Source organism: Tamandua tetradactyla, chromosome 2 (genome assembly GCF_023851605.1).
Source record: "Tamandua tetradactyla isolate mTamTet1 chromosome 2, mTamTet1.pri, whole genome shotgun sequence".
Classification (NCBI taxonomy): domain Eukaryota; kingdom Metazoa; phylum Chordata; class Mammalia; order Pilosa; family Myrmecophagidae; genus Tamandua; species Tamandua tetradactyla.
Window position 1 is genome coordinate 97,474,981 of NC_135328.1, and position 25,061 is coordinate 97,500,041.

At 40.6% G+C, this 25,061-nt stretch overlaps 1 protein-coding gene across 12 annotated transcripts in view; it reads right to left on the bottom strand.

The window, feature by feature from the left end:
• The window catches only part of KANK1 (KN motif and ankyrin repeat domains 1), a 227,983-nt gene that overhangs the window by 37,111 nt on the left and 165,811 nt on the right, over positions 1–25,061 (bottom strand). The window contains exon 1 of one of the 12 annotated variants that reach the window (XM_077148334.1): positions 19,116–19,256. The exons of the other annotated variants lie outside the window; for them this stretch is intronic. The gene's annotated coding sequence lies outside the window, so the exon portion shown is untranslated. Of the gene's footprint in view, positions 1–19,115; positions 19,257–25,061 lie in introns of those variants that run through there. 12 annotated transcript variants of the gene reach the window in all.

Consider the following 25,061-nt stretch of genomic DNA (forward strand, 5'->3'; position numbering starts at 1 on the left):
GCGCATGGCAGGGGGTGGAGGGTGTTCTTGGGTAAGACGAGGAGGGAAATTCTATGCAGAGGAAACTGCATATGCAAAACCTGTCACTTTCAGGAACTGAAGAGATGTCTCTGTGTGATAGGAAAGCCCAAAGTGAGGAGACACCTAGTCCTGCAGAGACCTGGAGTCATGCTAGGGGTGTTTGGATCTTAAGTGCAATGGGAAATTATTGAAGGGTTTTAGACAAGGGAATGGAACTATCAGATGTGCATTTTAATAAGGCTGCTTTGGCTAGATGCTATAATACATATTAAAATTCTCTTCAGCATTCTCCATTAAGTTTTCTATGGGCTCTTCAACATTCCTCTTGGAGTCACAAATTCCTTTGCACTGTGAGTTTTATCTACTTGACTAGAAAGAAAGTAGGACATAGTGTTAAAACCACCAGAACTTAGAGCTTGTTTACACTTTGGCCTGCTTTCCAGCAGCCTACTCTTTCCCCCAATATTGGGGAAAAAGATAAAAAGACTTGACAAATTTGTTTTTCAGTGACACTGAGCAGAGCTTGAGACCAGAATCAGGTCTGTAGACTCATTTTCCAGTGCTCTATCCATTACCTCATTCTGCTATTTAAAAAGAAAATATTTTTCCTTAAACTAACACATGATTCAATGCAGAGAAAAGTTATGGAATTTCCTTTTCTGGAAAGATAAATCTAATCTGGGAGAGACAGATGTGGCATGAGTGATGGCAGGAAGAAAGATTCGAGGCCATTTTAGGGAATCTGGACCCCTATTTAGCACAATGAGACACAGAGAGGAGCAGACTTGCTCCATTTTTTAAACTCTTACTATAGGAACAGCAGAGACTGAAAATGTCAGTGAGGCAAAGGCACGGTTTGAGCCTGGCAGCATCTCTGTGGAGGAGGGAGAGAAAGAAGGGGCAGCCGCCCTGCTGTTCTTCCTGTGGGTGCCCAGTCCTGACCCACAAGTCTCTATCCCACCAGACCAGGGCTCTGTGTGCTGAGAGGTCACAACAGAGGGTGGAATCTGGGTGGGCACATAATAATGGATTCTCCATATCAAAACTTCCATACACTGGACAGACTAGGTCTGCCTGCCTCCAGGGCCAGCTGAGTGTTTCTGGCTGTCTGCTAAAGGAAACCCATACTGCCTGAGGCGCATTCAACACCCAGAGCCCAGACAACATGGGCTGCCCACCAGGTCTTAGCCGCAATTCTCAGCACACATCAGATCAGCTATTGAAAGAAACTGTGGGGGGTCTGTCTGGCTCAGAAACTCTCTGAGCCAAATCTGGAATAATAAGAGTATCAAAATAATATAAATAATGATGATAATGGATTATAATACAATCCCAGGGAATAAAGTAGGATCTATGAATCCATAATGCTATAATAAATAAACAAGTGGGGGAGAAGAGAAAGCACTCTGCACAATAGACAGCCAACTAATAAATATAGAAGGAATTATGGAAACTGAAAATGGCCATTTAAAAAGAATCACAGCAGTGGCTGATTCAGGCAGGAATCGTCAATGGTTGCTAAGGCCAGGGGGTAGAGGGTTAATGAAGAACAGGATACTGGGATGGTCTCAGAACATATCCCCACAAAACACTTATCAGTTACAAAGGGGAGAATGCTGGCTCTATGGAGAAGACAGCCAGCCACTACTCTGACCAGGTTATCAAGGGCAGCGTCACGAGCCCCTGATGTAATGCGCTGAGAAGCGCACTGCATCATTTCTGTGGTGCTCCAGCCAAAAAAAAAAGCACGGCCTGAGTCAGGAAACATCAGATGGATGTCCAGGAAAGATCCAACAGCATGGAAGGCCTCTGCTTTTTAAAAACTGTCATGGTCATAAAAGAGAGAACTGTTCCTGATTGGAGGAGACTAAAGAGGCATAACAAATAAATGCGTGTCTTTGCACACCCCCCCACCCACACACACACTCATGTGCACATGTGCGCCAAGAGAGATACGGGGCAAATGTGGTAAAATGTTAAACACTGAGAACTGGAGTAAAGGATGTATGAGCGTTCTTTACAACTTTTCTGTTTGAAATCTAAAAAACTATCGATCATCTATTTATTATTGGTCTATAAATAAATTATAATCTATTATTTATAAATAATTTATAAACTATATATGTGTGTGTGTATATATATATATATATATATATATATATATATATATATATATATATGTATATACAAATGCTTCCTTCGTTCCCCTTTGATGTGCTGTTTGGGGGTATAAGAGTGCAGTTAACCAGTAAACAGGGAGCGTAGCCAAGACTTTACTGTTGCTCATATCACAAATAAAGCATCCTGTTTTCAGGGGCTGATGTCTCTGCTTTTCTGTCTTATATATTCTTTGAAGAATTTTTCATTGTTTGAGGTATCTCTGGATATCCATAGAGCTTCTCAACTCTTAATTTTGCAGACTGATACAGCAGGGGCCCCGTTTTATAGAGAATAAGGTCTAAAGCCTCCTTTCTCCGGCACTACGTGTCCTCAACAACATGATCCTGGCCCAGATCCTCCAGCTTCCTCCTACCTTGAACCTCCACATACTGAGCAGCCTTCCTGCCTCTCTGCTTTGCTCATTCTCTGCCCTCCACCCAGCAGGCAGCTCCACACCTCTTCCCTCTGTCAAAATCAGCCGTGTCATAAGGGCCCATCCCAAACATCATATCCTCTGTAAAGCCTGCTCTTAGCCCTGCCATCCGCTCCGTTCTTCCTGCTCCATTCTCCCAAAGCACTTGCCTATGCTGCTGACCTCTGTTTCAGTTAGCAGGCACTGCCTGTCTTCCTCCACCAGACTTTCAGGATCTTGCTCGCTAGAATTTTGAAGTCTAAACTTCTACTGGTTTCTGCTTTTTAGGGTGGAGGGGCCAGCTGCTGGCTGGGCCCTGCAGGGCTGTGCATGGGTAACTGTGCATGCACTCTGGCGCTCAGAGAGAGGGGAGGGTAGATGCCAGCTAGGTGAACGGGAGTTCTTGTCTAATATCACTAATGCTCAGGAAGGAGCTTTCAATGCTAAAATAAAACAAAAGCAAAAGTAGACAACCTTTAGAAGTATATTATGGCCAAGTTAAAATATTCCTCCGTTATAATAAGATTGCTCCGAACAATCTATTCTGCTGCTTCTAAAGATGTCCTAAGAGCTGAGCATTCTCTAACATACCAGGGCAGGGACTGTGCACTTCAGAATCGCTGAGCATGTCTCTGCTGTGGCCATCCAGAAGGCTGCCCAGGCCTGCTTACACTGGGGAATACTTTTCCCCAACAAACAAGAACAGGAGCTAGAAATGCTTCCTAGTCAAGGGCAGCAGGGGACAGGAATCACACAATGCCTATTTAATAAGGCTTGTATGTATAAAACAAGGAGGACTGTGGTACTTGATGGTTTCCAAAGGTCACTTCCAGCCTATGACTTTTCAACTATGTTCTACACAAAATTTCATAGCATCACATCGTATGTGACCAACCTTCACATAACCAATGTTGGACCAGGTGAGCTCAGAAGAGGTAGAGAGCTCACGGCTTTACTCTCTGCACGTTCCATTCAGCAACAACTTTCCAGCTCTATTATAATAACTGGCACAACCTACTAATCCCCAAATGCAGTTTCCTTTTGGCTGTATCATCAGTTCTGTTTTGGGCATGTCTTTAGAGTCCAGAAGCCAGACTGCAGGTGAGAGATTGAGGGGGGAGAAAGTGGAAAGGGTTACTGTTCCTGGAAGTGAATAAGACCATGTCTTCATAAAGGGCACATTATATTAAGCAAGCACTGCACGTGATGGTAACAGAGCTTGGGGTTCATACAATGGCCCTCTTCTCTAGTTTTCAGCACCAACCACAAGATACAGCAACTCTTTACCCGCAATCCGTCTCAAAATAGCTAAGAGGTCAAAGATCCTTCAGCTTTGCTCTTCATAAACCTAGGGCATGTTGTTTTCCAATGTCCACTGTCTAATTTAAAGAATTATTACAGATATAGAACCCAAATTTGTCATCGGTACACAGAAAAGAACTAGCTTGAGGACCAGATGCTGTTTTCCAAACTTTCTTCAAATATAACACGCTGCTCTAAGCATAAATAAGAAATGTGCTAGTTCAAAGAGTAATTTTGTGAAAAACAGAAAAGTAGCACAAGCTAAGATTTTTTTAGGACGGAAAGGGCTTTTCTAACAAAATAGCAGTTTTTTCTTGGGGTGGAGGTGGGAGGAAATTAGAATGTATGAAACCCATTTCTTATTTATTTTATAGTATTTATAGAAAAAGAAAACTGCATTAAGGTACACTGAGCCACTCCCCACTAGAAAAGCAGAAATGAAAACAAAAGGCCAAAGCTGGATTAATTAAAAATAAAAAAAGACATTCTGGAATTTAGGTAAACCATAAACTCAAAAACGTAAACCTTAGCATAGAGTATACTCTTTCACTACTATAATGACATCTTTATATTAAAGCCATAGCTAAAGTTGAAATTTTCACTGAACCAAAAATCAAGTACTGAGTTATCCTTTCCAGCTTATAATAGCAATAAATATTTTTTGTGTAACACAAACATTTTTTGGTAACAAACATTAGTTTAGATTTCATCATCCCCAACCCAAACTGAATGTTCTCCTCTATTTTTCTTTTTTAGGCATTCTGACTTACTCACACAGAAACAAAATAACTGTGATTTTCAGCAAGCAGGAAGTTAAGTCTCAAGCATATTTCCCTCAACACTGAAGGGAACACACATCAGCAGGCAAAGTGCCCAGGAGCTATTGCAGAGAATTTATTTATACCCATTTGGAATTTCCTGACAAGCTAACAGCCTGCTGGCCACAGAGTTTAATTCCAGGACTCTAGGCATCAGTGAGACAGCAAAAATTGCCAATGAAAAAAACTGCTAACAAGGATCTAAAAAAATAAAGGAAAAAAAAAAAGAGCCGAAGACAGAACTCTCCCACCCCCTTCTAATTTCTCAAGCTATCCTCAAACTCTTTTTAGATCAGGAAATGCTAACCTAGATATGTAGCAGCAAAACTTAATTCTAGGAAAAATTTAGACTGAAATGCAGCAAATGGTTCCTCATTTCTTCTGCTGAATTATCACCCCCCCCCCCCAACAATGCTACCCGGTCACCCCACAAACCCTCCAGTGCAAGAAGGTTCCCTAAAAGAGTGGCAGCCAGACAGCCGGCTTCTGAAGGAAGTGATTCAGTCTTAACGCTGGACACAGGTTGGGTTGGAGGCAAGTAGTTTCTCTTTTTTTGTTTATTCTGATTTAATGCAACATGTAATTTGAAGGCTAAAAACACCATTTCTAAGATTCAAACTCAAGCTTCTTTTCTTCCTATTCCCTTCAATATCGAATCCAAATTGGATCCTGTGACTTTCAAAGACACAGAATTAGTTCCGTAAGCAAGTGCATTCTGTTTTAGAGTGATAATATCTTTGAGCAACCATCTGTTTCTGTTTTTACAAATTAATAAGAATTATATGTCCCTATAATGATTTAAACTCATAAGCTCAAAAAAAAAATTATTTTAACCCCTTCTTCACCTCTGCCTAATAAGCACACTGAGTAACCGTGGCTGTCCGTGAAACAAGATTTACCAAACTATGTCACAGGACAAACAAGCAAAGCAAGTTCTAAACAATAAAACAGAGATCAACTAAGATTACGGATGACTCTAAAAGGACTGCTTTGCAAAATGCAAAACATGGGATAGCTGTGTGGAGAGAGCCAAAGTTACAAGAATCTATTGTGTGGTTTATCTTCATTCCTGCACACACCCACCTCCCTCCAGTCCATCCTCCCTCTCACTGATGATGCATGCCAAGAGTGGTTAGATGAGCTAAAGGTGATAATCTTAGAGACAGATATTTTTCTGTGTGAAGCTATAAAGATTTAATTTTTCAAGACAGTGGGACTCATTTGAGTTTTACACCAAATAAACAAACTGAAGCAAAGAGAAATAAATTAAGAACTAAGTTTCAAGTGGTAGACACTTTCAAATAGCAGGTCTAAAGAATTCCAAATAACTTTATCCTCTAATGCCTCTATTATATAAGCGATTTGAGTCAGGTGTATTTCCCCATCCTTTATTTTTTTGGTGGAGGAGGGACAGGCACAAAACACCTTTACTGCATATAATTTACATATCACAGTATACATTTATTTTATGTGTATAGTTTGAAGAGTTTTAGTAAATGTATACAGTTGTACAGTCATCACCCCAATCCAGTTTTAGGACATTCCCACTACCCTCAAATTTCCTCAAGTTTGTTTTATCATTTGCTTTTTCTGGGGGGGGAGTGCTTGGGCCAGGAATCGAACCCATATAGCAGGTGAGTATTCTGCCACTGAACCACCCACTCTCCTGATCATTTGCTCTTTTTTTTTTTTTTTTTTTTTTTTTGCATGGGCAGACTGGAATTGAACTTGGGTCTCTGGCATGGCAGGCGAGAACTCTGCTACTAAGCCACTGTGGCCCCCCCCCCCATCCCATTTGCTTTCAAAACAGAAATTTTCTTCTATTGTATTCTAAACTTAAAAAAGACTCGTTCTTAAGCATTAAAATGAGGAAAACATCAGGATGTATTGTTTCTTGGTCATGTGAAAAAAAATCAGCTAAGGTTTTATTTCATAAATATTGTGTTCTGGTAACAATAAACTCATTTTAGAAAGCAGTATCAGGTCATTCTTTCGCCACATCTTATATCTGATCCTATGTATGTTTGCCTCTGTGCTTTTATGAAGGCGGGTTCCAGCAGAAAAAGTCATTGTATGCAAATAACTGTCTAGTCTTTTATCAGAGGTTGAGAAGAGAGATGAAGGAAAATGAGAACCTGCCTGGAAACACTCCCAGTGCAGGGAGAAAAATGCATCTATACACTTTTACTCTCTCTTGATATACGTTCAAAGGAAGAAGCCAAAAGATTCTGGGAAGATGAACTCAAGGCTTTCCCTTTGATAGGTGGGGAGCGGCCAGAGAAGATGACTCTTGATGAAGGGAAGGCTGCAGCAGACAAAAGGCTTCTGTGGTACCAGGAAGGCTGAGAGTCTGCCAAGGTAGTCGTCACTCCCTGGATGATAGCTTTGGAACTTCAGAACTGCATTCAAGCAGATCTGAACCCACAGGTCTTTTGATGCTGAATAGGATTGCTGCAGCAATAAATTTTTTCCCCAGAAGGTCTGACCCCCTAGTTTAGAGATAAAATCAGTTATAGTAAGTGGTGAGGATTAACAGTGTGGCAGTTTGCAGCTGTTATGTGCCCCAGAAAAGGCCATGTTCTTTTAATCCATTCTATGGGTCTTCACCTGCTCTAGGTAGGACCTTTGGGTTAGGCACTTTCAGTTGAGGAGCACCCGGGGTAGGTCTTAATCCTCCTACTGGACTCCTTTAAAATAGGATAAAAGCCAAAGAGATGGATTCTGAGAAAAGCCCCAAAGAAGCTAAGAGAAGACCCACAAAAAAGAGAAGGAGCCGTTGAAGCCAGAAGCTGAGCACAGCAAAGCCCAAGAGAGAAGGACCAGCAGACATCTCCGTGAGCTCTGCTATCTGACAGAGGAGCCCCAGCTCGTCAGCAACAGGTCTTCAGAGTCCAGCTATCGTCCTGTTGATGCCTTGAGTTGGGACATTTTCACAGCTTTAAGAACTGTAAATTCTAAGTTAATGAATCCCCACTGTAAAAGCAAACCCATTTCTGGTATATTGCGTCCTGGTGGCTTTAGCAAACCAAAACTAACAGTGATTTACGTTTTGGACATCTCGAGATGTATGTTTCCTGGCATACAACACTGAATTTACCTTCCCACGCCAACACGTTCCTCTTCTTCGTGTTTACCCCATTGATAACCCTTCCAGTTTAACAGCCATAGCACAGACCCACCCAGTCACCAGTCCTCTAAAGGCCTCTGGGTGATTCATCTTTCCTCACCATCCATCCTTCACAATTCTTCTGAACTGTCCTTATTACACACAAGATACTTGTTCCAAATGCTTTAAATCAGATTCTTCCCAGAATCTAATTTTCACAACTCTAGACATAAGTCTGTTTATTTTGATGTTTTACAGGTGAAGCTTGTATTATTCACAGGCTATCCCTACCCTACTGCTAAATTAATAATACATTACACTGAAAAGCCATAAACTAGATACAGGTATACTTTGTTTCATTGAACTTCATTTTATTGTATTTCACAGACATTGCATTTTTACACATTGGAGGTTCATGGCAGCCCTGCATCAAACAAGTCTATTGGTAACATTTTTCCAGCAGCATGTGCTCACTTTGTGTCTCTGTGTCACATCTGGTAATACTCACAATGTTTCAAATTTTTTCATTATTATTATATCTGTTATGGTGATCTGTGATCATGAGCTTTGATGTTACTTCTGTAATTGTTCTGGGGGCGCCATTAACCACACCCCTTTAATAAGACAGCGAGCAAACTTAACAGATCAATGTTGTGTGTTCTGACTGCTCCACTGACCCGCCATTCCCCATCTCTCTTCCTCTCCTTGGCCCTCCTTGTTCCCTGAGACACAACAATACTGAAATCAGGCCAATCAATAACCCTACAATGGCTTCTAAGTGTTCAAGGGAAAGGAAGAGTCACACATCTCATTTTAAATTGAAACCTAGAAATGATTAAGCCTAGTGAGGAAGTCAAGTCGAAAGCTGAGACAGGCTAAAAGCTAGACCTTTTAGGCCAACTAGTTAGCCAAGTTGTGAATGCAAAGGAAAAGTTCTTGAAGGAAATTGAAAGTCCTACTCCAATGGATACAAACTCGTTAAGAAAGCAAAATAGGGCGGGCCACAGTGGCTCAGCAGGCAGAATTCTTGCCTGCGGTACCGGAGAGCCGGAATTCCTTACTGCTGATACGGAGAAAGTTTTAGTCATCTGTATAGAAGATCAAACCAGCCACCACATTCCCTTATGCCAAAGCCTAATCCAGGGCAAGGCCCTAACTCTCTACTATTTTATGAAGGCTGAGAGAGGTGAGGAGGCTACAGAAGAAAAGTATGAGGTTTAAGGAAAGAAGCTGTCTCCATAATGTAACAGTGCAACATAAAGCAGCAAGTGCTGATGCTGCCATTAAGTCATTCAAAAGATTTAAGATAACTGATGAAGATAAAAGAACCTTAGAACGGAAGAAGATGCCATCTAGGAATTTCACAAATAGAGAGGAGAAGTCAATGCCTGGCTTCAAAGCTTCAAAGGACTGGCAGACTCTCTTGTTAGGGGCTAATCAACTGGTGCATTTCAAGTTGAAGCCAATGCTCATTTACCATTCCAGAAATCCTAGAGGCTCTTAAGAATTATGCTAAATCTACTCTGCCTCCATAAATGAACAGTGCCTAGATGGCAGTACGTCTGTCTACAACATGGTTGACTGAATAGTTTAAGTCCACTGTTGAGAACTACTGCTCAGAAAAAAAGATTCCTCTCAAAATATTACTGCTCATTGACAATGCACCTGGTCACCGAAGAGCTTTGACGTAGATATACAATGAGACTAATGTTTTTGTGCCTGTTGACACAACAGCCATTCTGCAACCCATGGATCAAGAAGTCACTTTGACTTTCAAATTTTATTACAGTATTTAAGAAATACGCTTTGTAAGGCTGTAGCTGCCATAGAGGGTGATTCTCTGATGGATGTGGGCAAAGTAAACGGAAAACCTTCTGGAAAGGAGTCACCATTTTAGAGGCTATTAAGAACGTTCATGATTCATGGGAGAAGGTTAAAATATGAACATTGACAGGAGTTTGGAAGAAGCTGATTCTAACCCTTGTGGGATGACTCTGAGGGGTTCAAGACTTCAGGGGAGGAAGTGACTGCAGATGTGGTGGAAACAGCAAGAGAATTAGAAGGAGAACGTGAGCCTAAAGACGTGACTGAATTGCTACAATCTCATAAAAAAATGTTTTTAATAGGTGAAATTGCTTTTTATGAATGAGCAAAGCAAGACATTTCTTGAGATGGAATCAACTCCTGGTAAAGATTCTATGAACACTTGTTGAAATGACAACAAAGGATTTAAAATATCACAGTAACTTAGTTGATAAAGCTGTGATACAGTTTGAGAGGCCTGATTCCAATTTTGAAAGCACTTCTATTGCGAGTTTAATGCTATCAAACAGCATCACATGCTGCAGACTATTCCTGAAAGGGAGAGTCAACAATGCAGCAAACTTCATTGTCTTATTCTAAGAAATTGCCACAGCCACCCCAGCCTTCAACCTCCATCACCCTGACTAGTCAGCACCATCAACATCAAGGCAAGACCCTCCACTAGCAAAAAGGCTGTGACTCACTGAAGGCTCAGATGACGGTTAGCATTTTTTAGCAATAAAATATTTTTAAATTAAGGTATGTACATTGTTGTTGTTGTTTTAGAAATGCTACTGCACACTTTAACAGACTACAGTATAGAGTCAACATAACTTTTATATACACTGTGAAACCAATAAATTTGTGTGACTCACTTTACTGTGATACTCATTTTATTGCAATGGTCTGGAATGAAACCCTCAATATCTGATATATTCCAGTATTTTCCCCTGCAGACCTCAGATGGGAAAGAAGGATGGATCGGGGGCAAGGAGCTGAGCATCTCTGAAGGATAGGGAAGAAAAGGAAAAAGGATATAGGAAAGTCTCTTGCTTTCCAGGCCACTGGAGGGAAAACACTGGCATAGAGAAAAAAGTGCAAGCTCAGATGTATAGAATTCAAGGTCACACAACCAAGTCAATAGGTATTTCTAGTCTTGTTTCCCTCTACTCTCTCTTCTCCCACCAACCCAACAAGTGACTTACATTTTCTCACCAAACCCTAAATTCTCTTCAATGCTATTGCCTGTACCTTTCCTTTCCTTTCTGATGCATCCCCAACCATCTCAGAAAAAAATTCCTCCAGTTTTCAAGGACCTGCTAAAAAATCAGTTCTGTCTGAAATCTTCCCTTACCCTTCCAACTGTCTCTCCCATCTGGGTTCTCAGAGCAGGCCGTTTGTGCACATACCTTACAACCCGTACAAACTCGCACAGAAGCTCTGTCCTCTTCATCTCATTTAGTATATGCTATGAACACCGAAAGCGTCCATAAAACACTGTCAATTTAATTCTTCCTGGGGAGCCAAATTTTGAGTTTGATACCTTTTTTTAATTGTGGTAAAATATATAACAATATTTACTGTCTCTGAAACACTTTCATTTGTATAATTGAGTGGCATGAATTATATTCACAACGTTCTGCTACCATCACCAATATCCACTACCAACATTTATTCATCACTCCAAAAAGAAACTCTATATCCATTAAACAATAACTCTTCATCTGCTCCGCCTCCCCATATCCCGAAACTTCTAACATACTTTCTATCTCTGCAATTAGCGGATTTTCAGTGTTTCTTATGAGTGGAATCATACAGTATTTGTCCTTAGATGCCTCTCACCTTTTGGGTTTCATAAATCACACTTGCTATGAACTCGAGTGTGCAAGTCTCTGTTTGCCTGTTTTCAACTCCTTTAGGTTAAGTTTGTTTTCTTTCCAAGAACTATATAAAGGCCTCTGGGCACACATCCTTATTTTATGGCTCAAGGCAGGGCTCTGGGCCCAGAAAAGAAACATACTGATTTTACCTCTGTTGCTCAAGCCGACGCTGCCAACCCTAGAACCTTCTTCCAGAGCAGATGCCCTTGTACCAGAAGTTCTCGACCTCAGAGTGCAACAGAACCACCTGGGGCGCTTTCAAAATACGCCGAGCTGGGGCCCCACACCTGCCCCAGTGAATCAGAACCTCTTGGTGTGGAGTCAGGTGCATCAGCATTTTTAAAAGCTCCTAAGTGATTCAACCCACTGTTCAGGATTGAGAACCAAGGTTTTAAATCAGGCAAACTCTGCAACACAGAGTGTGTTCTGGCTTCTAGGAAGCACAGAATGTTTAAGCAATTGGTTATAGCAGAGTCCTCATCACGAATTCAAATACATTCAGGGCCCAGGCTGGTAGCTGAAAAGAGTCCTGAGGGAGCTGGGGAGACCAGAGCACAGGCCGCCCTACAGAGGCGGGGGAGGGAGGACGGTCTCCCTTGCCTCTGTTGTTGACTGTGGCCACATGGAAGTCCTTACCTAATGGTGCCAGATCTTCTAATTTTTCAAGAGAAGCTGAAGAAACGGACACTTTTATATGAAGTTATTTATTAAAATCTTGGCAATAAATTCTAAACCACTGGGTTGGTCAAACAGAGTAGACCCCAATTTTTTCCCCAGGCTACCATCTGACATTGAACAAGTACTTCATGGTGTCCATTTGTGTACTGATTTCTTTCCTGTTTCCATCTCTTTCCTTTCCCCATTTTCCATCAGTCAATTTTTTTTTTTACTAATTTTAAACTTATTTTATCAAAAGTTTCCTTTTAGGAACAAACTATAGCACAAATTGGTAAAACAAATTCTGTTATGTACTAATTTGGTATGTCTCAGATTTCAGTTTGGCTCTTTTAACAATAAGATATTTAAAAAATAAAATAAAGATAAGGACAAAACCCCACCCCCAACCCAAAAGACCCTAATATTCTTACCACCATTTCTCTCTTGTAAATGGAAATTGCAAAACTTGGCCTATAAGTATTATTAGAGACAGACTGAGTATGATGCTCTGTTACCACTTACTTGAAAGGGCTTGGTTATTTCTGTTATATTTGTGGCCCCCTCCGGCCCCATCTCTATTCCCAAAGACATTAATTACCTTAGCATACTATGTCTACACAGCCTCTCCTCTCTGTGTCTTGTGGGAGGTAATCTGACTTGAAACGGGGTATGATACCAAACGTTGGGTGTCTGAGGTTACTGCAGTGAGTGACAAATGTGGGCACAGCTCCGTCACATCACCATGGCTTCTTCTCCACCCACCTCAGTCACAGCCTAAGGGAGTTGACAGGTCTTGAACGGAATTAAAAGGACAAGTCCAGCAAGGGCTTCTAGCTTTTCCTCCTCCTGTGAGGTGTGTACCGTGCAGGGTGTGGGAAGAGGGCTCCTCCTTTACATGCCTCAATCACAGGATCTGCTCAAAGGACTTTACGTGGGAGGGGTTTTCTGAGGAGAGGCCACCCTGCATCAGTCTGAGGAGGAACTGCGCCAGTGGAGGATCGAGACTTGAGTCAGGAGAGCAAAATCAAGAAGGGGATGCCCTGGACAGTGGTCCTATCTTAAAAGACAAGACAAAATCCTTCATCTTCATTATACCCTACTCACCAAAGTGCACGTCTCCAAACTCAACTAAAAGCTTATAACTGGAGTCATAATGAGTTTCCACAGTTTAAGCTTTTCATTATAGTCTGGGTTGCCTTATGATTATTACTTTCATTAAACTTAAATAGAGACTGTCTCACAATATGTTTCCATTCAATTTGAAATCAACATAAAAAAAAAAGCTAAAAGATGAAATGAACTGGGAGACAAGGAACTAAGTAAAGGAATGACCTCAAAGACCCTATAAAGGTTGAAAATAGTAATGGATAGGGCAGTTTATTTTCTCACATCCCAAAAAAGGGACTAGATCTGTAGAAATTCCCCACTCTTACCCCATTTCCCAAAAAAACAGCAGGAGAGAAGAAGGGTGAGCCAACCTACCTCAGAGGTCACAACTTGTTTTTATGGATAGCTTCGACCTGCCCAGCCAACTTCACTAGACCAAAAACCTGGGGCAAAAGGAACTGACTGAAGCTCTACCTCCTCTAATCATATCTGGGCTACAAACAAGCAATGAAAACAGCAAAGAAAGAAACCATGGAAGCTACAGAGAGCCTTCCAATGGCCTCTGACAATAATTCCTGAACAACCACATTATATCTGGAACCTAAGGCATTTAATAGACATTATTTCAAGCTGCCTTAGAGCAAGTGATGAATTGAAAGCAGATACAACTTGCATCAAGTCATGATGTAAGGGAGGAAGACAGCAATGGAGTGTGCATGACAGAGTGCGTACCACATGCTCATTCAGGAAAAATACCCAAGTGAACAATTCAGAATGTGAATTAACAAGGTAATCAGGTGGGAACCTAGGAGAATGGGTTGGAAGAAAACTGCAAAGAGCGTGACAATATCAAATTGGCAACCATCAGGACTCAAATTCAATTCCACAAATTCTTAAGCAAGAACTGTGTCTGGCTTTGCTCTCTATTTATCATGTGCCCAGCATGATACCAGCACAAAGTAGTTGCTCAGCAAACTCTTGTTGGTTGGACACTGAGCCTGTCGACTTCATGAAGAGGACTAAGGAAGGCATAATGGGTATACAAAGCTGAAGATGACATGGGTCCCACCTCTTAAAGTGACAGTTCAATGACTACTGAGGTACACAATGATAACTCTTAATAAAAAACAACAAGCTGTGGCAAAGAAATACAAAGAACTTTAGGAATAAAGAAGAGGGAGAGATTATTTCCCATTGGGAGTATCTGGGACACTTGTTGGGAGAGGTAAGATAGGAAGCAGGTCTTGAAGCACAAGAAGGTCTTATGTTAACAGATAGTGTAGGGCGGATATCCAGACCAAGACTTTTTTCTTGTACAACTCTTTGGATACAACTGGCTGTGGCCATGGAGAACTGGGAAGACCTGTCATGATTTTTGTAGGTATCAGGGCCAAAGAAAAAGAAACAGACTAAAAGAGGAAAACTTAAAGCCTGAAATGAAGGCTTAGAGCTGAGAAAAAGAAATTGATGGAGATTAAACTTAGTGAACTAAAGTGTCTGGATTGAAAGAAAAATAAAAGTATACTTAATCTTTACAGCCATCAATAACAAAAGAAAACCACAAAGCAGTGAGAATAAGGGGGAAAAAAAAAAAGAACCCAAATACCCACTCCACTCCCAAAACAAATAAACAAATAAACATCTTTTACAGGGCCACTAGGTTGGTTCATTATACAAAGAAAGCTGTTCATCCGCCAAATAAACTTCTCGTGTAATTTAAAAGTGAGCATCTGAATAACTGGATTCATTGAATTGCCGTTTACTTCTACTGTTTGTTTCATTCTTTCAACTAGTCTCAAAACTACACCCCCATTTAAATGCACCACTATTTGGAAAGTCCCTTTCCAAAGTAGATTTGGACATCAAAATGCAGACAGAATGTCAAGGAATAATGCTCCAGAGAAAAAGTCCCCAGCCCAAAGCCCACTTTACCTTCCTGAAAAATGTTCTGTCTCTGGTTTCTTCATTTAAAATCAGTCTTCAGGTGGTATGAATTTCAGTTGCTGATTTTCTAGTGCCAAATAATGTCCTAGCAGCCTTCCTTCCAGGACACACAGCTGCAGCATGTGTGTGTGATGTGTGACAGCTTAGAAGGCAAGGCTGGGATTCCTTACCGGAAAGGCTGACAGGTAACCAACCACACAGCTTGTGGTATGATGTGACTGTTTCCCCTCACTCTGCCAAACAGCTGTCCCTGGGGCAAATTTGGAAGCCGTGTAAACTGCGATGCTGATGGAAAACTCTGGTGGCACAGGGCTCTCGTGTTTTGCAATTTTTTCCTGTAAGCTGCACTGTTGAAGTGGTTTGACATGCAAACCATTCCCTCCTCCCCCACTGACCTACAGACTTCCAGGCTTCCACCCTGGTTGTTATAAAAATCAGTATATCATCAAGGTGATTCACCACGGGCAGGGGTGGAGCACGGGTTAGGGGACATGCCGCATAAACCTGGCAGGTACTTCTAGTTCCTCTGCCAGGTTAGGGGAAGACAGATTGGTCTTTCTCCTCCCATTAGGAAGGGAATACGTCCAACTGGCTGCCCAAAACAACGTCTCCATGGTGGATCCCTAATTTGAATAAAGCACCCTAGTCAATCAACCTTAAATGTTGGGGAAAAGGAAGTAAATCAGCTGTACCCTGGTGGGAAAAATGGACTAAGAGAAGGGGGATATATACAGCGAGCAGAAGAAGAGAGGAATGTTTGGTTTTGGTTGGAAGAAAGTAAGAGTTGATGCACACAGCTAGGGTTTTAAGGATATTAAGCAGTTGGGCTACTCAATGACTGGTGATACACCATCTCTTTCTTATTTCAGCTTAGGAATCTTCTCCCTCTTTCCTTCCAGGAAATACTTAGAGGTACCTGCTGTACAAAAACACTTAAAATGCCTTGGTTTCATGGTCAGTTGATGTAAGGGAAAAGGGCACTCAGAAAACAACAGGCAGGGATGGGAAAATTTGTCAGGATGAGCTGAACCAATGCTTTCTCAAAATCATTTGCAAAGTTGATGGGATTTATCAACTAAACCAAATATTGTGAGATCAATTTCAGAAACCTACATGACTATCTTTTGATTCTACATTAGAGAGATGACACCCAAAATACAAAAGATCCATCAGAGAGAGAACTTTTCAAATTAAATAAAAAGCACAGGAGGACCTAAAATAAAAACCTGTGACTATCAATAGCAAATTGCTTCCATAAGTAGTGACCCTGGTACCGCCTCCTTTAAATATTTACACGGTGAAATTGAAACCAAGCGCACAATCTCTGATACAGCTGAGAGAAATGACACTGAATCACTCAAATCTGGCTTGCCACAAGCAAGAGTTAGAGTAATAGAGATTTAACTTTTAGATAAGAATAAATCTCATGAATCAAACATTTGTCCCTTGGCCCAGCACTCCCCTTGTATCTACATTTCGGCTTTTCTATCTGTTAGTTAGAATTGGCCTTGTAAATATTAGCAAATATTATTTAAAATGAGTTTCAGTCATGACTTTCTCTAAGAAGTACAAGGATAAGAAATCTGGTCATTATAAAAAAAATTTCTCAAAATAGCAGCAGCCTTATTTTTAAGTGATGAGATCACTTATTCATATAGAACTACCAGCCAGGACTATTAATGCTATATGTACAAATGTGCTGCATATTTTAAAACTTCTCTTGCTGTCAAGTTTCATCAAGAACTGCAGCCCAAAGGCAGAACTAGGCTTAGCCTCTAAACACATGAGCATACTTTTTCCTAAAGCAAATGGAAATGAGTGCATCAGTTACGGCTCATTCAAAAAATATCCAATGGAGAAGCCAAGAGAGGAAACAAAATAATCACTTTTTTGACTCTGAATTTCTACAACTGTTTGAATGAATCTTATAAAATCTCATTTCCTGGTTTGAAAGTCTTTGAGATTTTCATTAGAGAAACCTACTCAATGCAATTTTAAAATATTTTGTCAGAAAAGAGCAAAATGTTTGGCTTTTGTGACTTGAAAACTACGTCAGATCAAATGAAGCAGCTTTTATAAAAGGATCCAAAAGTGGAAACTCTGAGTTTGAATCACTCATTTTCCTCCAAGCTCATAAAAGCCTTTCTCAGAAATGGTACAAAGGAGATGAACTAAAATTATCCAGGACACAGGAAGAAGGCAAACCTTAGAAAGGGAAGCAAATTAGCTATACTTTTATGGGCTTGGCTAGTCCACCCAAGTTCTTCAAGGAAGAGGGAAAGTGCATATATAAATACATATCAATACTCACAATGGGAAGTCTGCAGAGCAAAGAATATTTAAATCCCTGTACGAAGGGTCCTTTTAATCCCTTTTCTGAATGTCCAAGTCTCTTAGTAAAAGAGCACAGCTCAAGTTCTTAAACACAGCAAATCTCCTTATTGGGTTTTTGTGCTTTTTCTTTCTTGTTGGCACCCACAAAGCAATGGGCCAGAAATCTCCACCTGAAGTGTATCTTTGCCCAGCACCCCAGAATAGCAGGAGCCTGCATTCTATTCTTTCTATACCCAAATCAGCTGGTGCTCAATTGAAGCTAAATCATTCTCCCTGAGCTTAGCTGGAGAGCTAATCGCCTGTCTGCAATCTGATGCTTAACCCATTCCAACTTGTTCCAAGTTTGGAGCAAGAAAGCTCCGAGGTGAAGCTGGCTACCGGTTAAAACCAAAGCCTTCAAGGTGTGTAAAATAGGCAAGCCTTGACTAGGGAGGAAGGAATTCTTCAAAACCTTTCTAGGCGCTCGATTCTGGAGTTCTAATGAGCTGGACAGGTAAGAATCCAAAGCCCAGGGTCTCCTATTTGTAGGTGGTCACAGCATCTAAACTTATTTACAAAACAACTATCTGGGCTGGCCACGGTGGCTCAGCAGGTAAGAATACTTGCCTGCCATGCCCGAGGACCCGAGTTCGATTCCCAGTGCCTGCCCATATTAAAAAAATAAACAAAAAAAACTATCTTCTCAAACATCCTCAATATAAGAAAATAAATTATTTCATTTATAAACTTCAGGGTGAAATTAGGTTTCAATTAAACTAAGAAAACAACTTCATTAAAAGTTGAGATGCAAAATCCAGTTAACTCCAATTATTAAAAGAAAATAAAATGAAGTTGCATGATGTGCTAAATAAACGTTAGAATATATTTATTAATTTGATCAAATGAACTATTTCACACTAAAAACAAAATTATCAATACAACCCCTATCAGGGAGGAAATTTTATTTTTAACCATTCTGCTTTGGGGTTTTATATAGTTTTCTGAGATACCTACTTTCCCCTTGATTTTTTTTTCTTTTTTCTACATGGGCAAGCACCAGGAATCAAACCTAATTTCGCCCGCATCTCTGGCATTTTCATGCCATCTCTGGCATGGCAGGCAAGAATTCTGCCTACTGAGCCACCGTGGCCTGCCCTTCCCTTAATTTTTAATCAACACTTTATAGACACCATGCTTCTGGTTTTCAATTCAATATAATGCCTTAAAGGAAAAAGCTCTTCAACTTTGACTTCTTGGTTCAGTCGTTAACCAACTGTGTGAGCTGGGCAAGTTGTGTTTTGTCATCTGAAAGAAGGGGTGGCAGGTTGGAAAGCTGAAATAAAAAAGACCCCTCTAGCTCTTACACCTATGCTTTTACATTAGGCACCTTTTCTGTGTCCTCTCAGCTTTTCTGACACCCTACACATGCAGAGCACAAATGAGAACACACGGTGTAATCCTCTGGCAGACTGAATCAGGAGACCTTGAAAGGTCGTGGATGAAGCCTATTAATTAAAGCAGTCCCTGTTTCTAATCAGCACATTCTCTGCCCTTGGAGTAATGCTAACGGGGATGACAGGTTTAAGACTCACCAAAGCAAAAACACCTCTGCTGTGCTCCTAGGTCTTCCTTTCCAGATGGCCTCAGAAAACACCACGCTGGCTCCAGCCAGACCAGTCTGTGCAAACCAGTCCTGTACCCAACAAACAGCACACAATTCCTGCTGTGAGGTTTAGTGCAGTGGGCTCAGAGTTCTGTTTGAGAAATGCTCCTGCCCAGAAAAAATATTTACCTAACCGAGAAGGGGCTGTGCCACAGCGCGGCGGTCTGTCTGCTCCAGCACGAGGCGCTGGCTCTGCCTGATGACCAGGCCTTATCAGTGGCCTTTGTACCTCATTCGAGACAGAGACAAAACCTGGAGCCAAATAACTGACCAGTGAAACAGGATTCAAGCCCCACAGCAGTGAACAAAAGCTATGAAAACAGTCATGCCCTTTAACCCAATTGTCCGATTTCTGGGAAATCCTCCTCAGGAAATAATCAAAAAGGGGAGAAAAATGACCAGGCAGGAGGACGTTCTCTGCATTATCTACAATGGGGAAAACTGGGAACAGTCCAAATAAAAATGAAAGAGTACTCCAACGCTTAGAAATACTCCAAGGAATATTATACAATCATTGAAAATACCAATTTGAAAACTTTGTTTTCCACAAAGATCTGGAAAAATGTCTATGTTACAGCTCAAGCCAAGTACCAGGTTGTATAAACACACACTGAAACTGTCTGGGTTTGTTCACCTAAGGTCAAGGATGAGAAAGAATAACAGTACAATAGCTGCTGTGGAATTCTGAGCAATTCTCTCCTTTTTTCTTATCAAATTTTAGGAATGTTATTTTATTAATTTAAAACAACTGAATTTTTAATGCAGTTCAATAAGCACCTTAAAAAGTAAATATGCATAAACTTCAAATGAGCTACGTGTGTAGCTCATTTGAACAATTGAAACACATGGAGCCCAGAATAAGAAAGAGGTTCTTTAATCCTGCATAGCTTAATGTAATGCCTAGGCACATCCTAAAGTAAATTAAACAGATAATCAGAAAGTACTGGCAAAGTCCTTTGAGGGATGGGAGAAAAAATATGGAACTATTAAACATTACTGTCAGGGAATCCCCTGATACTGTGTCAAACTACAGTGACACCCAAATCAATAGGCCATGCCCTTGACTTTGAGGTTTAATCTTGTGAAGCTTATGTAGGTAGCAGAAAAGCTTAGACTACCTATAGGCATGCCTAAGAGTTACTTCTGGAGGACCTGTTTTGTTGCTCAGATGTGGCCTCAGTCTTTCAAAGCCCAACTCTCTAAGTGAAATCGTTGCCCTCCCCAATTAGTGGGACATGATATCCAGAGGTGAAAGTCTCCCTGGTGACGTGGGAGATGACTCCCCAGGGATGAATCCAGCCCTGGCACCATGGGATCAACAATTCCATCCTGACCAAAAGGGGGAAAAGAAGTGTAATTAATAAAGTATCAGTGGCAGAGAGAGTTCAAATAGAGTTGAGAGGCTACTCTGGAGGTTGCTCTTTTGCAAGCTTGTGTTAGACATTGCTACCTATCATAACCTGCCAACCCCCAACCAGGACCATGGCAGCCAATCTTAAAGAACACCTAGGGCAAAATATAAGATTCCACAAGGGTTCCATGCACTAGTATAACTTTCCAGAAACCTACAACCTCCAGATGGGTCCCTGGTCCAGATAAGTCCTGAAACCTAGCCCAGTCTCTCCAGAACATCAGATAGTTCCATCTCCCTACCCCATATTAGTGACAACATGAAAAATTTAGAATGGCCATAGCCCAAACACCCCTAAAGAGAGGGATGGAAAGATCAAAGTTGATGGTGGAGTTTACAGTGAAGACAGGAGTTAACAAATGAATATAAATGCTGAATCATTAAATTGATATCTCTTTTACTCTCCAGTATCTTAGAGCAGCTAGAAGTAAAAATCTAAAATTGTGGAATTGTAACCCATGTCAAATTCTGAAATATGTTCTACAACTAATTGTGGTGCTATGCTTTGAAACTTATTGCTTTTTTTGTATATGTGCTATTTTTGACAAAAAAAGAAGGGAAAAAAAGTCAACTGTGATGATAAAAAAATATTTAAGCCTTCCAGCCTCCTATATTCTGGAGCAGCTAGAAGGAAAAATATGAGAGGATCATGTGGTAGCCCATGACAAACTCTGGAATCTGTCCTGTAACTACTTGCTGAAGAGTGCTTTGAAAACTATGCTTTGTTACTTCCTTGCTTTTTATATATGCTATACTATACAATAAAAAAGTTTGAAAAAATGTAAATATATTTGTTTGAAAAAATATCGTATATATTTAGGCTGTGAAAGAAGAATAGGAAGAGAGGAAAAGTTATAATGAACCAGCAGAGGAAACCATTGGCAAAAAAAATAAAAAATAAAGATGGTGACAACGGTCATAAAAAGTCATCCCACAATGTACATCTATTTCATTTAACTGTTACATGCAGCACAATAATACAATTCTTGACCCAATGTCACAGCCTCCAGTAGGGGTTGGCTTAAAACACTGAATCAGGAGCTCATGGCAGGACAACAGAACCAGGAAGATGGCGACACCCCCGACACCTGGCCAGCACTTAGGTTTTAAAAAGTGCTTTTGTTTGCTGCACAGCGCCTGTGAAGAGGGTAGGACAGGTATTATTATCTTCTTCTAACAAATAAGCCACTTGGTATTTGCCTTCCAGAAGGAGTCTAAGCCCTAATTAAAGTTTCACAACATTAATTAGCCTTTGGAGGGGTATCAGGGCATACAGTTTACAACAGGATTCAGGACCTTGGGAAAAAAGCAGGCTGTCCCCAGCCCTAAACCCCCAGCCTCACTCCTCTGACAGAGAAACACAGCAGTTCCCCTAACCAGCGGTCCCCATTTATGTCCTAGCAGCTTCAAAAGAAGAGAACAGTTATGAGCAATTTATGGGGCTCATAATTAACAAAGGACATTAGGTACTCTTAGCAATACAGTAATAAAATATTTTAAGTTAATGAAAATAAAACTGCACCAGTCAACTGAAATAGGATGGAAGATCTGGTGAAAAAGACATAATTAGAAAATGAATGATACTGGTAGGGTGGCAGGTAAGGAGGGGGAAGCCATCTGGGAGGGGGTCCAGATAGGGCTGCAAGGCTTAGGAAATGAAAGTAGAGGATACCCAGTTAAATGTGAACTTCAGATAAACAACAAATAATTATTCAGTATAAGTATGTCCTCTACTTTGACAACCTTGTACATAGGGACTTCAACTTCCACTAGAATGTACGATCCTTGAGGTCAGTCATATTTGCTTGTTTTGTTCACAGCTATATCCCCAGTGCCTAGCACACAGTAGGGGCTCAATAACATTTGCTAAATGCATGTATTAGTAGAGTTTATTTCTTAAGTTAAGATGGTGTATATACTAACCTTTACATATTTTTACATGTTTGAAACGTATTACACCATGATAAATTTCACAAGTACAGCATTAAATGACTGCTTTTATTTTATAATCTTTGCCTTTTGCCGGTTCTAACTGAAGGACTCGATGGGGATGTCAGAGCACAAGGGACTTGTAAATCTTCCCTTACCAGTTTAAACTAGTACGTCAGTGGGATGCCTGGTTGTCCGTGTATTTTGCAGCCAAGGACACCATTTAGCACTATGCTTTCCTCAGCTGCTCTCTTTCTCATCTGCTTTACTCCTAACATCATGAAAAGAGTTTCTTTCATCACAGCCCTGACTCTACCTTCAGATGGGATTATTTTTCATGACTATGTCACCCAAAGCAGTATTTTTAGGGGAAGTGGGCCCTTTGGGGCAAATATGTCTAGGGATAGTACGGCTTTAAAGGCATATTTAACATGCTTCATTTTTGATAAATACGTAAAAAATATATATATAAACACACACACACACACACACATATAATTTATATATTATAATTTACTAAGCATGTAAAACTCCTACTAAATCCATCCCAAATTCATCTTTCTCTCATGGGAAAATCCCATAACCAGCCCTCATTAGCTGCTATAAAGCCCCTCTCTCTCCCTTCTTCATCTGGGGTCTGTAAATGTTTTTTGTTAATTACACTTGAATATCAGTATACTTGCAACCTGCATACTCTTTTGCATTGTAAATTGTTTTTTTTTTTAAACAATGAGAAATTATTTCTTTTGTAATACAAAGTGGAACACGAAAAGTTAAAAAGATGTTTTTTATAAGCATAGTCTCAACTATATAATGTATATAAAATGTAAAGACCCTACGGAAAATAAGCAAAATTTTTATTTCTGGGTGACGCTATTACCTGCAATTCTGGTTTTATTTTAAATTTTCTACAATGAACTATATATAATATATATATACATAAAATTAAAGTACCTGTGACTGAGTCCCCAACAAGATCCACTTACGAGCTTACAGGGATCATGGTGACTAGAGTATGCGAAACCTCTGCCTTGCTTGATCAGATTCTCATCTGCAGTAACATTCCAGACCCTGACACCCTGGAAGTCACGATCCCAGAGCTTTCTTTTCCTTTCAAAGATTCCCACTCAGTGCCCAGTTAGGCAGACACCAGGTGAGGAGGAAAAGGTACGGATGATCTTCAGATCTTAGGCACAAACAGAGAAGGGACACTACAGGCAAAGTCAAGTTGGAAAAGGATTTAGAATGAGGTGGGTATCTAAATCCTTGAAGAGACAGGGTTTTGCCAGAAATGGAGTAAGACAGAGGTCCTGAAACATCTCAAGTAAGCTTTGCCTTCCATGTGTGAATGGATGCTAGGGGAGGACTGAAGGAGAATCACTGTGTGCATCTCGAAACCCTTAACATCTAAGAAATTTCTTAATGTTTCCGTTGCTTCCTTGATCAAATATTTTACTAGAGAAACAACTAATCATCTTGACTTTACTTTTTATTTCAATTAGGATAAGTGACAACTTCCCTGTGCCATCAAGTTAGGATGATGATGATGATGTGAATATAATTTCATGGGATTATTGAGAATTGAATATGACAGTATAGGCAAAGCATTTTAGACACCATGGTGCGCAGTAAGTGCCTCAATAAATGTTAGCAACAGTCATAACTTATACTCTTATTTTTGAAAGCAGCTTCTGAGCAGAATCTCAAAAAGTTCCGACAAGCTGAGCAGTGCAAAGGAGGACAAACAGAAGAACTGAGGAGGAAAGAATAGTGGTCCCAGAAAAAGAGAGTTTATTTGAGAATGGGTTTGGGTTAACCATACAGCATTTTGCCAGAGGTAGCGTTTGCAGCTGGGATTGCTGGAAGGGAAAGTCATTCTGGGCAAGCCCACTTCAGAAGTCTCCTGCTTTTTCTGCTATTGTCTTTAAAAGTGCTTTCCAGGTCGCAAACCACTTGTAAGTAATGTTTCAGGGGCTCTCATTGGTGCTTATGGATGACATTTTTACTGACATTTTACACAGGGAACAATAGATCTATTCAATAGTCCACAGTTAGTGCTAGACCTGGTGCTGTGATTCAGGTCTCCTGACTCCAATCCCACACTCCCTCCACTACATGGTGGTGCCATTCTAGGGGGGTAAGAGCCTACCAGAGCTAGGACCCAAGACTCAGACACGCAGTGAGATTCCCACATAGACAATTACTGGTCCAGTGCACCCTGCTACTTGCAGACACCTCAAAAGAGTTATGAAAACTTGGCATGTTGTTTTGGACGGTTTGTCAATTTTTGCCATATGCTGTATCGTAGGAGGATTTTTCTTGCATATGTTCTACAAATTTCTCTCAACTCCTAAGTGAGCAATATAGGAGTAGATTTTCAAAGTATATAAGTATCACTATAATCAGGGTAAGAACTAGAATACTTTACGATTAATAAATGGCTTGCCACATACTCTGCTCTGGGAGAGTCACTTTACAGGGCTCACACCTCTCCTTCCCCCTTTCCCTTTGTACGGCAACATCAAACAACAGCTG